Raw genomic sequence first — 13,918 nt, 5'->3', positions numbered from 1 at the left:
AATAAATCAGAGTACAGTAACATAGGTTCAGTAGCTGGTTAAAAAAAAACAAAAAAACATTCCCGTTGAGTCGAATCCAACTCATAGTGACCCTATAGGACTGAGTAGAACTGTCCCATAGGGTTTCCAAGGAGTGACTGGTGGATTCCAATGTCCCACCTTTTGGTTAGCAATCAAGCTCTTAACTATTTTGCTACCAGGGCTCCTAGTACCTAGTTAAAAAGTACCTAGTTAGACAGCCCTAAAACTCCCTAGTTTGGTCCAAAATTGGTCATTTTTCATATATTTGCATGAAACCCAATAGCTAGTTTACTTTTTATACATTTTTTGTAAGTTGCAATTCTTCAAGAAAATTGCATATTTATTGCACTGATGAGAGTTTTTACTGTCATGTAATTCCAGCCTATGTTTTCATAGCAGGGACTCAGGCATTCTGAAGATAATTGTGTTCCCAAAGTACCAAAATCGTGTACAAATAGTCATTTCAAAACAAAACAAAACAAAAATCACTCAGTTTAGTAGAAACTTAAATCAACTAATTTGGTGCCTTTTAGACAATTTGCTAAAGACTGGACTTCTATGTGTTTAAAGAGTCTCTTTTGGCTCCGTAAAGGGAGTCAGAGAAAAAGGAAGCTTGGTTAAGATAAGTGCTTTGAGTCTAGCCCAAGAAATCAGGGATAACACGTTTTCTCTGAGCCCAGGTCATTTTCTGTACTTTCCGAGTTGAGTGTTACTTAGAGATGAATCACATTATTACCTCGTATGAAAATTTCTAAATCTGCTATTTCCTAATTTATAAAATGAAAAGGCTACTTGGAGGAACAGGGTCTGTCATCTAGAAAGAGTTTTGAGCTTCTCGCAGTCAGCAGACAACATTTATTGAGAGCCCACTGTGTGCTTAATACTATGCAAATACAAGGTGTCGGGTTAACAAATCACAACGCTTCTGGCTGCAAAATAATTTTTTAAAACCCTCAGCTCCTTTAATATTCCATGCCATATGGTGGAGAAAGGTCTAAATTCTATTGCTTTTTCTTTTACAGATAATTTATGAAAAAAAATGAAATATTAACTAGGAATGTGGTAGAATGGCTTTCTGTTTCACTAGGAGATGACAAATGAAGCTGCCTAGGCACACATTTGAATAAGGAATTATCAATCAACCTCAAACTTGATCCACAGCTGTCATCCCTATAAATTAATGTTTACCATTTTTAAGTATGTGCAGGACATCTGGAAACACACAGGCTGTGGCTGGTGAGAAATTTCCAAGAAATAGTATATCAAAAGCTAATTATAGCAGCAGCCAGCCCAAGTGTCATTTTGTTATGGTGAATTATAGACAGGGAGCTCTATCACTGCAAACTGTTATTCATAACTAAATCATAATGCTTTTAAGTTTTAATTAATCTGCTTAGCTTTAGTTGCAAAGGAGAAGCTTGCTTAACTGTTAAGCCACAGAGGCTTTCTCGGGCTACCCCGGAACGACATCTGAGCACCTGAGGGAGCAAGACCACATTATCAGGCTGACACTGGGTCTATTAAAGAGAATTTCTTTTAATATGCCAGAGTCTGAATATTTCTTTCTATTTCATTATCAAAAAACCAATTAATTTTCCATAAAAGCACCAAATTAATTACAAAATACTATGGAAATCAGAGATGTCTCTCCTTCCCCACCATTATGGAAATACCAAGCCCCTTGGCAGCAAAGTCCTTCGAACATACCAGTTTTTCTCCTTACTTAACATTTTGTTTGTGATGTTGAGAAGACCCTAAAAAGCTGGAGCTTTCATTTCTCTTTCACATGGCTTATTATTTCCTTCCATCTTATCCAGACTACACTCTATTAAATCATCCTTACTTCATGCAGGTTAGCTGGAGAGCAGAAATTTTTCCCTAAAGAACTCCCTGTTATTCATTGTGACTTCTTGGGTCTTCATTTTGTCTGCCCAACTAGACTTTAAACTCCTCACGGGCAGCATCCTTTTTGCCTTATTATATATCCAAACCTATCCTTACCTGCCCTTGATATGACATTCTATTCTGAATCCATGCTAGGAACTTAGTAAATTCTTGTCAGCTGAACAGAAATCTAATTTTAATTAGCAAAAAGAAAATTAAATTTATTGGACTTGCATTCCAAAACAAATCCAAACCAAGAGGCAGTAACAGTATAGGTTTCATCAAGTAACCCACAGGAAGAGCAATGGCCATAACTAAACCCATTCAAGAGGCTATTTAAAATTTTGCTAAGGAAATAAAATTCTTTTCTTTTGAGTAAAGTATGATGGCCTCACATAAAAGGAAAATAGTCAAAGTGAAGGCAAAAAATGTCCGTGGGATGATAATATTTGGTAATAAATTTTCTCATCTCTGAAATAAATACATTAGCTGTTCTTCAAACTTTTTTTTTTAAAGCAATGGAATCTTTTTTTCAAGTAAAATAGGAGGAGGACCACCCAACCCCCCAAAAAGGTGCTTGATTAAAGCAGGGAACTAGGTCTTGGTTTTATACTGCCTTCTTGGGCTTCCCTTTGCCCCACTGGTGACTCCTCAACCTCTTCAAAAAGGCTTTGGTCTCTATAAGACACTAAGACTCACTGTGAAAATCCTCCTGGAGGCAAAACATATATCATACTTTATTTTCCTGAAGCACACAGTACTATGACTTGACCCAGAAGGTATTTAATACATATTTCATTGATTTAGCATCATGGTCAGGGCCTCTCATTGCTTTGTATCTTGAATTACTGACTTTTTCTTGGCATATTTATCTATACCTAGATTAAGGGAAAATGTAAAGCACAATAATTTTCCCATATGTTTTGTCACCACTTACCTAGTTTAGCTTACAGAAGAGTTTATGGTTAAGATGCTACAACTTATGCAGCAGTAGATGATAATTTAAATAAGGGCTTTAAAAAAAACTCTTTCATCTAAAAGTTGTAAGGCAGGATAGGCCAATATGACATTTTTCCCTAGAACTGTGGGTCAGTTTTCACTTTGTTTAAATGGAAGGCCTACAGGGTGTCCTGCCTGACTTCTACAGCCTCTTCTAAATTTGAGAATCTACAATTCTCTGGCAAGAGTGAAGGTAGATTCTCTTTTTCTGCATATCAAATAATTTTGTATTGGTTTCCCATGAGATACGGAATTAAAGATGAAAGAGGATGTGTCCATATTTAATCCTTAGTTCAAATACAAGAAGGGAAAGTATTTAATTTCCCTTTGTTCACCAGGTAATTTTGTCTAGTACTTTAAAACACTATTATGAATTAGTGAAGCGCTATCAAAGTGCCAATCATATTTTGAAACCTCAAAACACAATGATTTAAATCAAGTTAAATAGATAATGTAAGGTTTAACAGAATTTTGTATGCCCTATTTCTAATAAGAAAACCGAAGCACAGTGTCTTCAGTGACTTGGTGACAGTCTCTGTTTCAGGCAAAGGTTCAGTTTCTTTGGCCCATTGAGGTTTGCTTCCTTCCAAAATAGTTTTTGTCTCTGAGATGTATGTTTCTTGAGTACAAATATTTTATTTTATTTTTCCTGGAACTCTGTCAATAGGGATGCTTATGACCTTCTAAATTACCTCAAGCTTTTATTTTCTCTTGTTAAACATTAATTTTTTCATCCCTGTCGTGAAACAAAAATAAATTTAGAATTTTTTAAAGTCTTTTGATTTGATTTCTAATATGGAGGAAAAGGTAATGCTGGCATAATAATTGCTACAGTGCAGCTTTAATCTGTATCTGACTCACAGCCAACATCAGAGGACAAGTTGCAACAGCACTGGATACATTAGGTTCATATTTTTCTCTTAAGAAAAGTACCTTTTTGAGCCTTCTATGATAAGCCTCTAAGTGTGCCTTAGTTAAGTCTTCTCTGAGTTTGGCACTTCCTTCCAGTACACATTTAAGTTAAAAACCAGGGCTTCGAACCAATTATTTCTGGTTCAGTCAGGGTTGAGGAAGCGAAACCAGAACAGAGCCAATTTTTTTTTTTAATTTGGGTAAACTGGAACAGTAACAGAATGGGAAAAATTACAGGTTGAAGTCCTGCTAGAAGCCTAATTTCCTTAGCAAACCAGGGCAGGGTACATGTTGCAATGCAACCAAATCTCTCATCAACCAGATTTTGAGCAGAGCAGGAAACAATGGCGCCCTGCTCAAAGACGGCAGCCGGCTCCACTGCTTGGAATGTGTTCCTCTCTCCACAGTCCTGCCAATAATCCAATCTCACACATCAGGCTCCTGAAAGGGATCACTATGCCTATTCCAAGTCTCCCATTCTATGGCTTCAACCGTAATTTTTCCCATTTCGGCTATTGTTCCAGATCACCCAATTTGTAAAAATTCAGGTTTGTTCCAGTTTCACTTTGTCAGCCATGACTGAGCCAGTTCGAACCAATTTGAAGCCCTGTTAAAAACAAACTGTGATAGGAACATCTTAGCTCTGTTCTTGCTTTTCTGTCAGCTCAAGGCTCAGAAAAAGGAAATGTTCTTTTTTTTCATGACCAGCAGATACTCTGATGTGTGAAAACATAGGAATTTGGGAATATAGCTGAGTCAGATGCATTGTAAACGCAGGCATCTATTCATGTTCAAGAGTGACTATAAGAGACCCAACCTGACTGACCTCCCTCAGCTTATTAATTACTATGTGAAGTAGTCATTTTTGGGGGGGAAGGGGCATTTATTAGTTTTCAAGGGCTGCGATTACAAATTACCAAACTGAATGGCTTAAAATAATAGGCATTTATTATGTTACAGTTCTGTAGCCTAGCAATCCAAATGCAGGGTATCTGCAGGACCATGTTCCATCTGCATCCTCTAACAGAGGAGGCCTCCTTGCTTCTTTCAGCTTCTGGTAGCCCCAGGTGTTCCTTGGATTGTGGCAACATAACTCTAATCTCTGCCTCCATCTTCGCATGGCCATCTTCCCTCTGTGTGTGTGTGTGTCTCTCTGTGTCTCTTCTCTTTTTATAAGAACCCCCGTCTGGTTGGATTAGGTGCCACCCTACTCCAATATGACCTCCTATTAACTAATTAAGTCCGCAAAGACCCTGTTTCCAAATACGGTTACATTAACAGATAACTGGGGTTAGGACTTCAACAGATCTTTTGGGGGGCATAATTAAAACACATAACAGGAGAGAAAGGGAGAGAATTAGCCAAAACTAAATTACTCAAAATCAAATGGCTACCTCATTCTAGATTACCCAGATTTTACCAAACAAGGACAGAGATTTCAGACAAATACCTTCTCTGAGAAGTAGCATAGTAGACAGAAAAGGCCTGCATTCAGACACATCGACTAATCTGCGACCTAGGGCAAGTTATTTAATCATTACAATTATTCTCATTGATTGCATACTTTCTGTGGGATAGGCGCTGTCCTAAACACTTTACTGGGGTTAATTCACTTTATTATCATAACACCTCATATGCTGATTATTAGATCTATGATATAAGTGAGGCATCTTAAACACGGAAAAGTTAAATAACTCTCCTTAAGCTAGAAAGGGACAGTCTGGGATATACTACATTTTCTCAATGAAATGAGAACAATGAAAATTGGGCTAATATATCAAGTTTACCTTTCCACACCACCAGGGGTCTGTCAGTTTGTCATATTGTGGTGGCTTTCATGCTGTTGTGATATGGAAGCTTTGCCATTGGTATTTCAAATACGCCCAGGGTCACCCTTGGTGGACAGGTTTCAGCAGAGCTTCCAAACTAAGATAGACTGGGAAGAAAGATCTAGTGGTCTACTTCTGAAAAAATGGGCCAGTGAAAACATTATGAATAGGAATGAAACTTTGTCTAATAAAGTGCTGGAAAATGAACCCCTCAGATTGGAAGGCACACAAAATGTGGCTGGTGAAGAGCTTCCTCCTCAAATTAGAATTGACCTTAATGGTGTGGATGAAGTCAAGGTTTCAGGACCTTCATTTGCTGGTGTGGCATGACTTAAAATGAAGAGAAACAGCTTCAAAAATCCATTAATAATCAGACATGGAATGTACAAAGTATGAATCTAGGAAAATTGGAAGTCATCAAAAATGAAATGAAATGCATAAACATAGCTAACTTAGGCATTGGACAGCTGAAATGGACTGGCCTTGGCTATCCTGAATCAGACAATTATATGGTCTACTATTCTGGGAATGACAAATTGAAGAGAAATGGCATTCTTTGACAAAAAGAACACTTAAAGATCTATAATGAGGTACAACACCATCAATGATAGGATAATACCAATACGCCTGCAAGGAAGACCAGTTAATAGGACTATTATTCAAATTTACGTACCAACCTCTAAGGCCAAAGGTGAAGAAAGTGAAGATTTTTAACAGCTTCTGCAGGCTGAAATTGATCCAACATGTAGTCAAGATGCATTGATAATTACTGGCAATTGGAATGCAAAAGTTGAACACAAAGAAGGATTGGTAGTTGGAAAATAGGGCCTTCATGATAGAAACAAGGCCAGAGATCTCATGACAGAATTTTGTAAGACCAACAACTTCTTCATTGCAAAGACCTTCTTTCAGCAACATAAGCGGTGATTATACACGTAGACCTCGCTAGACAGAATACACAGGAATCATCTCGACTACATTTTGGAAAGAGACAGAAGCTCAGTATCATCAGTCTGAACAAGGCCAGGGACCGAATACGGAACAGACCATAAATTGCTCATATTCAAATTCAAGTTGAAGTTGAAGAAAATTAAAGCAAGTCCACTAGACCCAAAAGATGACCTTGAGTATATCCTACTTGAATTTAGAGACCGCCTCAGGAATAGATTTGATGATTCATTGAACACTAATGACTGAAGACCAGACAAGTTGTGGAATGATATCAAGGACATCATACATGAAGAAAGCAAGAGGTCATTATAAAGACAGAAAAGACCAAAAAAGATGTCAGAAGAGACTCTGAAACTTGCTCTTGAACATGGAGTAGCTAAAAAGAATGGAAGAAATGATGAGTAAAGTTGCTGAACAGAAGATTTCAAAGGGCAGCTCAAAAAGACAAAGTAAAGTGTTATAATGAAATGAGCAAAGACCTGGAGTTAGAAAACCAAAAGGAAAGAACACGCTCGGCATTTCTCATGCTCCAAGAATTAATGAAAAAATTCAAGCCTCGAGTTGCAATAGTGAAGGATTCTATGGGGGAAATATTAAACGACACAGGAAGCATCAAAAGAAGATAGAGGAAATACACAGAGTCGCTATACCAAAAACAACTGGTCGACTTTCAACCATTTCATGAAGTAGCACATGATCAGGAACCAATGGTACGGAAGAAGTCCAAGGTGCACTGAAGACATTGACAAAAAACAAGGCTCCAGGAATTGACTGAATATCAATTGAGATGTTTCAACAAATGGATGCAGCACTAGAAGTGCTCCGTCATCTATACCAAGAAATTTGGAGGACAGCTGCCTGGCCAACTGACTGGAAAAGATCCATATTTATACCCATTCCAAAAAAGGTGGTCCAACAGAATGCAGAAATTATCAAATAATATCATATACAAGTAAAATTATGCTGAAAATCATTCAAAAGCAGCTGCAGCAGTACTTCGACAGAAAACTGCCAGAAATTCAAGCCAGATTCAGAAGAAGACATGGAAGGAGGGATATCATTGCTGATGTCAGATGGATCTTGGCTGAAAGCAGAGAATACCAGAATATTCACTATGTAAAGGCATTCGGCTGTGTGGATCATAACTAATTATGGATAACATTGTGAGAATGGGAATTCCTGAACACTTAATTGTACTCGTGACGAACTTGTACATAGAAAAAGAGGTGGTCATTTGAACAGATCAAGGGGATATAGCATGGTTTAGAATCAAGAAAGTTTCGTCCTTTCACCATACTTATTCAATCTGTATGCTGAGCAAATAATCCAAGAAGCTAGACTATATGAAGAAGAACGGGGCATCAGGATTGGACGAAGACTCATTAACAACCTGTGATATGCAGATGACACAGCTTTGCTTGCCAAAAGAGAAGAGGACTTGAAGCACTTACTAGTGAAGGGCACATACTATAGCCTTCAGTATGGATTGCACCTCAACGTAAAGAAAAGCAAAATCCTCACAACTGGACCAATAAACAACATCATGATAAACAGAGAAAAGATGGAAGTTGTCAAGAATTTCATTTTACTTGGATCCACAGCCAACACCCATGGAAGCAGCAGCCAAGAAATCAAATGATGTATCATATTGGGTGAATCTGCTGCAAAAGACCTCTTTAAAGTGTTAAAAAGCAAAGGTGTCACTTTTGAGGACTGAAGCGGACCTGACCCAAGCCATGGTATTTCCAATTGCCTCATAGGCATGTGAAAGGTGGACAATGAATATGGAACACGGAAGAAGAATTGAGGGCTTTGAATTATGGAGTTAGTGAAGAATACTGAATAATACCATGGGCTGCTGGAAGAATGAACAAATCTGTCTTGGAACAAGCACAGCCAGAATGCTCCTTGGAAGTGAGGATGGCGGGACTTTGTCTCAATTACTTTGTACATGTTATCAGGAGGGACCGCTCCCTGGAAAAGGACATCATGCTTGGTAAAGTAGACGGTCAGTGAAAATGAGGAAGATCCTCAAGGAGATGGATTAACACAGTGGCTGCAATGATAGATTCAAGCATAACAGTGACCGTGAGGATGGCACAGGGCCAGGCAGTGTTTTGTTCCATTATATATATGGTTGCTGTGAGTTGAAACTGACATGATGGCACCTAATAACAAGAACATCTTGCCACATATGTGAGCTATGAAGATTTAATGTGGTAACCTGTGAAAAGGCCCAGCACAATTACTGTTACCTGAGAAGAAATCTAACATTTATTAACATCCACTCTAGCCTCCTTTTCTTACTCCTTCCCTATCCACCTTCTTTCTTCATGTGGCTATCCCTCCAATCCACTTAGGAGCCTTTCTTTGGGCCTTTCCCTAACTTCAGTATGCTTCTCCTGTAGTTCTGGCATCTGAACAATACATGGAGTGCCAGAGGAAGGGACCTGATATCATTAGGCAAAGGGAAGATGATGTTTACTGTCCCTTTCAGTTGACAGTATTGATGGCCGTCTTTGCTTTAGAAAAGACACAGACAGTAAAACATACTCCCTCCCCTCTTCCCGAGTTGTAACTAATAGTGCAGTATCATCAATGTATACATTATATAGCCTTAATGTCCCTCTTGCAATGTCCCGCCTGTATACACAGATCCACACACATTTTAGCTGGTGGGTCAGAACCCCACAGTTAGCCACTTGGACTCTGAGAAAAGCTCACAAACACGGGGATTCCACTATGCAAGTCTACTGAGGGGTCAAAGCAAAAATCTTTAAATAGCTCATACATTTTTTTTTTTTTGATCCCTGAATTTATTTTTCTTCTCTACACAATTTAAATACTTAGAAGTCCTAACAACAATCAGATTAGCTTTTTTCCTTTTAGTAAAGAATCTTTTTAATTGGTTTCAGACTCATTTACCATTACCTTCTGAATCAGCTCTTTAATGCAATAGTCAAAAGAGTGCATTTTTTTTTTTTTTTTTGCTTGTGAATGCCTGTTCTAGGAAACAGTCCTTTGTCCTTTGTGAAAATCTCCCCTCCCACTCTTAAACCAACAAAATATTCTGTCAATCTAAGTTTGGGTAATTAAAGACATTCATTATTATTTCTTGGCCTCATTTTACTGCTTCTCTAAACTTTTAAAAAAAAATTTTCTGGATTCTTTATTAATTATTTATTAAAGTAGCGTAAAATTCTCTTTAGTGCCTTGTGGTCTTTTTTCTAAGATTATCCTTATAATTAAAAATAACTTTTTCTTCTTGTTAAAAAAAATCAGTGTTTATTCAACAGCAAAACATGAAAAACTACAAACGTGAAAAAACAATTATTTTTTAAATCCAGATCTCTACCTGCCAAAGCTAGTTTAATATCCATGTACAAAAATATGTGAACTTTATTTTTTCATTTAACCTGATCTTGTAAGCATATTTTCATGTCAATAGATATAATCCTATGTAACTTTAATGATGACATAATAGTCTATTATGTGGATATACATAATTTATTGAACCAACCCCTACTTGCTAAACACTAGGGTTGGTCCTCAAGTGTATTATGAAAACAAAACCCACAAAAACCAAACCTGTTGCCGTTGTGCCCATTCTGACTCACAGTGACCCTGTAGGGCAGGGTAGAACTGCCCCATACAGCTTCCAAGGAGTGGCTGGTGGATTCCAACTGCCAACCTTTTGGTTAGCAGCTAAGCTCTTAACTACTGCACCACCAGGAGTCCAACGAAAACAGCATAGTAAGAATCATTCTTGTTGCCAAATATTTACCCCTAGCCCTAATTATCCCTTTAAGACAATCTCAGAGAAGTGGGTCATTAGGCTGTGCATTTTTAAGACTTTTGCTACCTACTTTCTAATTTACTTTTTAGGAAAGTCTATCAATTTGCACTCCCATATCCAACGTGTTGGTGCGTATTATCTACACTTGTAGGTAAATTGAGTATTATTTTCATTTTTGCCAATTTTATATTATTTTAATTTTTTGTTAATTATTAGAGAAAATTGACATATTTCATGCATTTTAACTATTGCTGCTTGCTAAATGACTCAAAACAAAAGTGACCTCTGCGGCTGCCAGCTCACTCTCCCCCACCCTACCCATTTTTCAGTCTTGAATCCCTGTTTCCCAATGGTTATGCTCCTACTCCAACCTAAAAATGTTTAAACTGCTAACTATATCAAGGGCTTTTTTTTCTTTAATGTGAAATATTAATTTGCAAAAATAAATAAAAATATATTCCAATAGCTTCCTTTCTGGTATAGAAACATTTTTGTGCTATGGCTTGCATTTTTTGTGGACTTTGCATACCAATCCGGTACCCTTGTGATAAACTGGGTTTTTGCCCAGTCTACTGTCCTAATCATAGTCAAACTGTTCCTTCTGACTAATTTTGCAGGAGGAGTATCAACCTGAGGCTCAGATCATTCTGCACTCTTAGATTCCTCCTTACTGTAAGATTAAATGCTGTCCGATGTCCTTATTCCTTTTAATACTCTCTTAAAAGAGAAAGAAATATAAATGTAAAATTTATATTTCTTTCTTTTTGGTGTTCAAGTGAAGCTTGTCTTCAGGACACTTCAAATCAGAAATTCTCAACCTTGGCACTATTGAGATTTGTGGCCAGATGATTCTTTGTTGTGGGGTGTGTTCTATGCATTGCAGGGTGTTTAGCACAGCATCCCATATCTCTACCCACTAAATGACAGCAGCAGCCTGCCAGGTATAAAAACAAAAATGACTCCAACCATTGCCAAATGTCCCCTGGAGTAAATTTGCCCAATTGGGAACGACTAGTCCAGAGTATATAAACCCAAAAAACCAAACCCATTGCTGTCCAGTTAATTCTGACTCATAGCGACTCTAGGACAGAGTAGAACTGCTGTATAGGGATTCCGAGCAGTGGCTGGAGGATTCAAACCGCCGACCTTTTGGTTAGCAGCTGTAGCTCTTAACCACTGCACCTCCAGGGCTCCCCAGAGTATACAGGGCTGCTAAAAAGTTAACATCATCTTTGATTGAATTAAAAAAGATGTGATGTCCTGCTCAAGGAAGGCAAAAGTCTTATTGCTTGAGCTCTTCTCAGAGCATCTCTGGAGTGTTGGCTCTTATTCTGAGCTGCACATTTTAAGACACCTTGACAAACCAGAGAGCCCCAGAAGTGGAAGAACTCAGAAGTAGTTGAAAGCTCTGGAGGTTGCCTATGTTAGGCCTGTCAGTAGAACTGCATTCAGTTTGGTTTACAGAAGATTCAGAAAGAACTATTTATTTCACGTTGCTTTATGAAGAAGAACCAGTAAAAGACGCATTTCAACTTGATATAAAGAATGAGGTGCCTCAAAACTTGGCAAATTTCCCCTCACTGCAAGCTCAAGTAGATACTGCATCAGAGATGTGTTGGAAGGAATTCCTCCACTGGAAGGAATGTGGAATCAGATGTTTCTAAGGTTCTTGTGATTCTAAAATCCAGATCATCTCTTTATACTGAAATCAGACATACGACCCCTTTTTCAGCCATAGGTTCTCACATCCACAGTATCTGCAACAGTAAACTGGCTGGCCTCACTCACCACTGGTGTCTTCCTGCTTGGTGGGGAACCACCAAGGCTCCCTGAACAGCAAGTTTCCCCCTTCTCCCCACCTCATGCTACTGAAGATCAGCCACAGTTATTGATCTCACATGCTCTACTGCACTTTAAGAAGCAAGATGCAGTAAATGGCCCTGAGTTCTCAACACACCTAGAAGAAGTAAGGTCCCAGCAGAAAGGCAGGTAGACTAGCTGGAGTTTCCTGGACACACTAGGCAAGTGAGTATGGAAGTTCTTCCCTAGCCTGCTCTTGGGCAGTCCCCTAAAATTGAGCCATCAGGCAAGCTCATTGTAGGAAAGATTGTATTTGAAGCCATAAACAGAAATTATACTTTCCTCATGCTCAGTCTAAATAGGCATAAGAAGTCTTAAAAGAAGACAGTACACAGATGCTGATACATATGAACATTAAAACTGTTTAGCTTTTCTCCTAATTAGTTTCACTACAACACAATCATGCACTCATGGTACCTGGCTTTATGGACTTTATTTTTCTCTTGCTTTTTCATTAATTTACACCTTATTATTTCCAATGCAATTGTAAGCTCCTTGTAGATAGTAACGATATCTCTTTCTTCCAATATCTATGCAACTTTCTTTTACAATGTTTTCTTTTACTACCACTTGCACCCATATGTTTTTGTGGATGATGTTCACCATTACCTTTGAACATATTCCCAAGCAACTGAATGCTAGAGGACACTTAATTAATACACACTCTGACCAACTGTGCACACATATCTCCTGCTAACTACTCTGCCTCCAATAGTCCTCTTATATTAGACTGTTAGTCATGGTGCTGAGCCCCAGTTACATGCTCAAAAAATACACATTGATCTGTATTGCGTCCCCACTCCCCTTCACTCTGAGCTTTTATGAACTTAATTATGAAATTAATTAATTTACTCTTTTAAGGATCAAATGTTGCATTAAGTCGTTAAATAAAATAATCAGCTGGCTTTTTTTTTTTTAGTCACCAAGTAGGTACATCCTGAAATAAAGAAAACTCCATTAACTTTGTGTCCCATTTGTTCCATGTCTTGGCTTCCTAGGAGACTGTAAGATTCCCAGGTTCAAAAACTGTTTCTTGGTTTAACTGCACACAGTATCTAGTAGAGCATGATGTACACATAGGCCCTTGGTGAGCTCCACCCTTCACATCCCAAGTGTGGCAGCTCCACAAAAGAGAATGACTTTCTTTGACCAGTCGCCTGAGAAGATTGGGTATTCAGGTGTTATTTCCAGAGATACATAATCCATAGGAAGAAATCTAGAGCTAGGTGTCAGGAAACCAGGCTCTTCTTCCAGCTTTTATACTTTGGGCACTAATGAAGTGTTTCTAAGCTCTCAGTCTTCACCCATGTATTATGCCCATTCTACCTACCATTCATGAGAAACATGGTGGTTAAGGTCATAAACTCAAGGGCCAGATGGTGTCTGAGCTCAAATCCCAGCTCTTTTACATACTTACTAGCTTTCTGTCCTAGCCAAGTTACTCAAATTCTCAGTACCTCAAAATGCTCATTTTTACAATAAGAACATTAACTTTCCTCCTGAGGTTGTTGTGAGAATTAAATGAATCAATAGGGATCAAGCACAGTGCATGGCACATAATCAGCTTATAATTACGTTAATTATAGCTATCTTTGTTAACATACTTGACAGAATTAAAGGTGCTCTGCAATGCAAGGTATTATGATTGGATCCTCTCTATGACATA

This window comes from Elephas maximus, chromosome 1, assembly GCF_024166365.1.
Source record: "Elephas maximus indicus isolate mEleMax1 chromosome 1, mEleMax1 primary haplotype, whole genome shotgun sequence".
In the NCBI taxonomy this organism is placed as follows: domain Eukaryota; kingdom Metazoa; phylum Chordata; class Mammalia; order Proboscidea; family Elephantidae; genus Elephas; species Elephas maximus.
The sequence above is the reverse complement of the archived record's forward strand: the minus strand, read 5'-3'. Positions refer to the sequence as shown.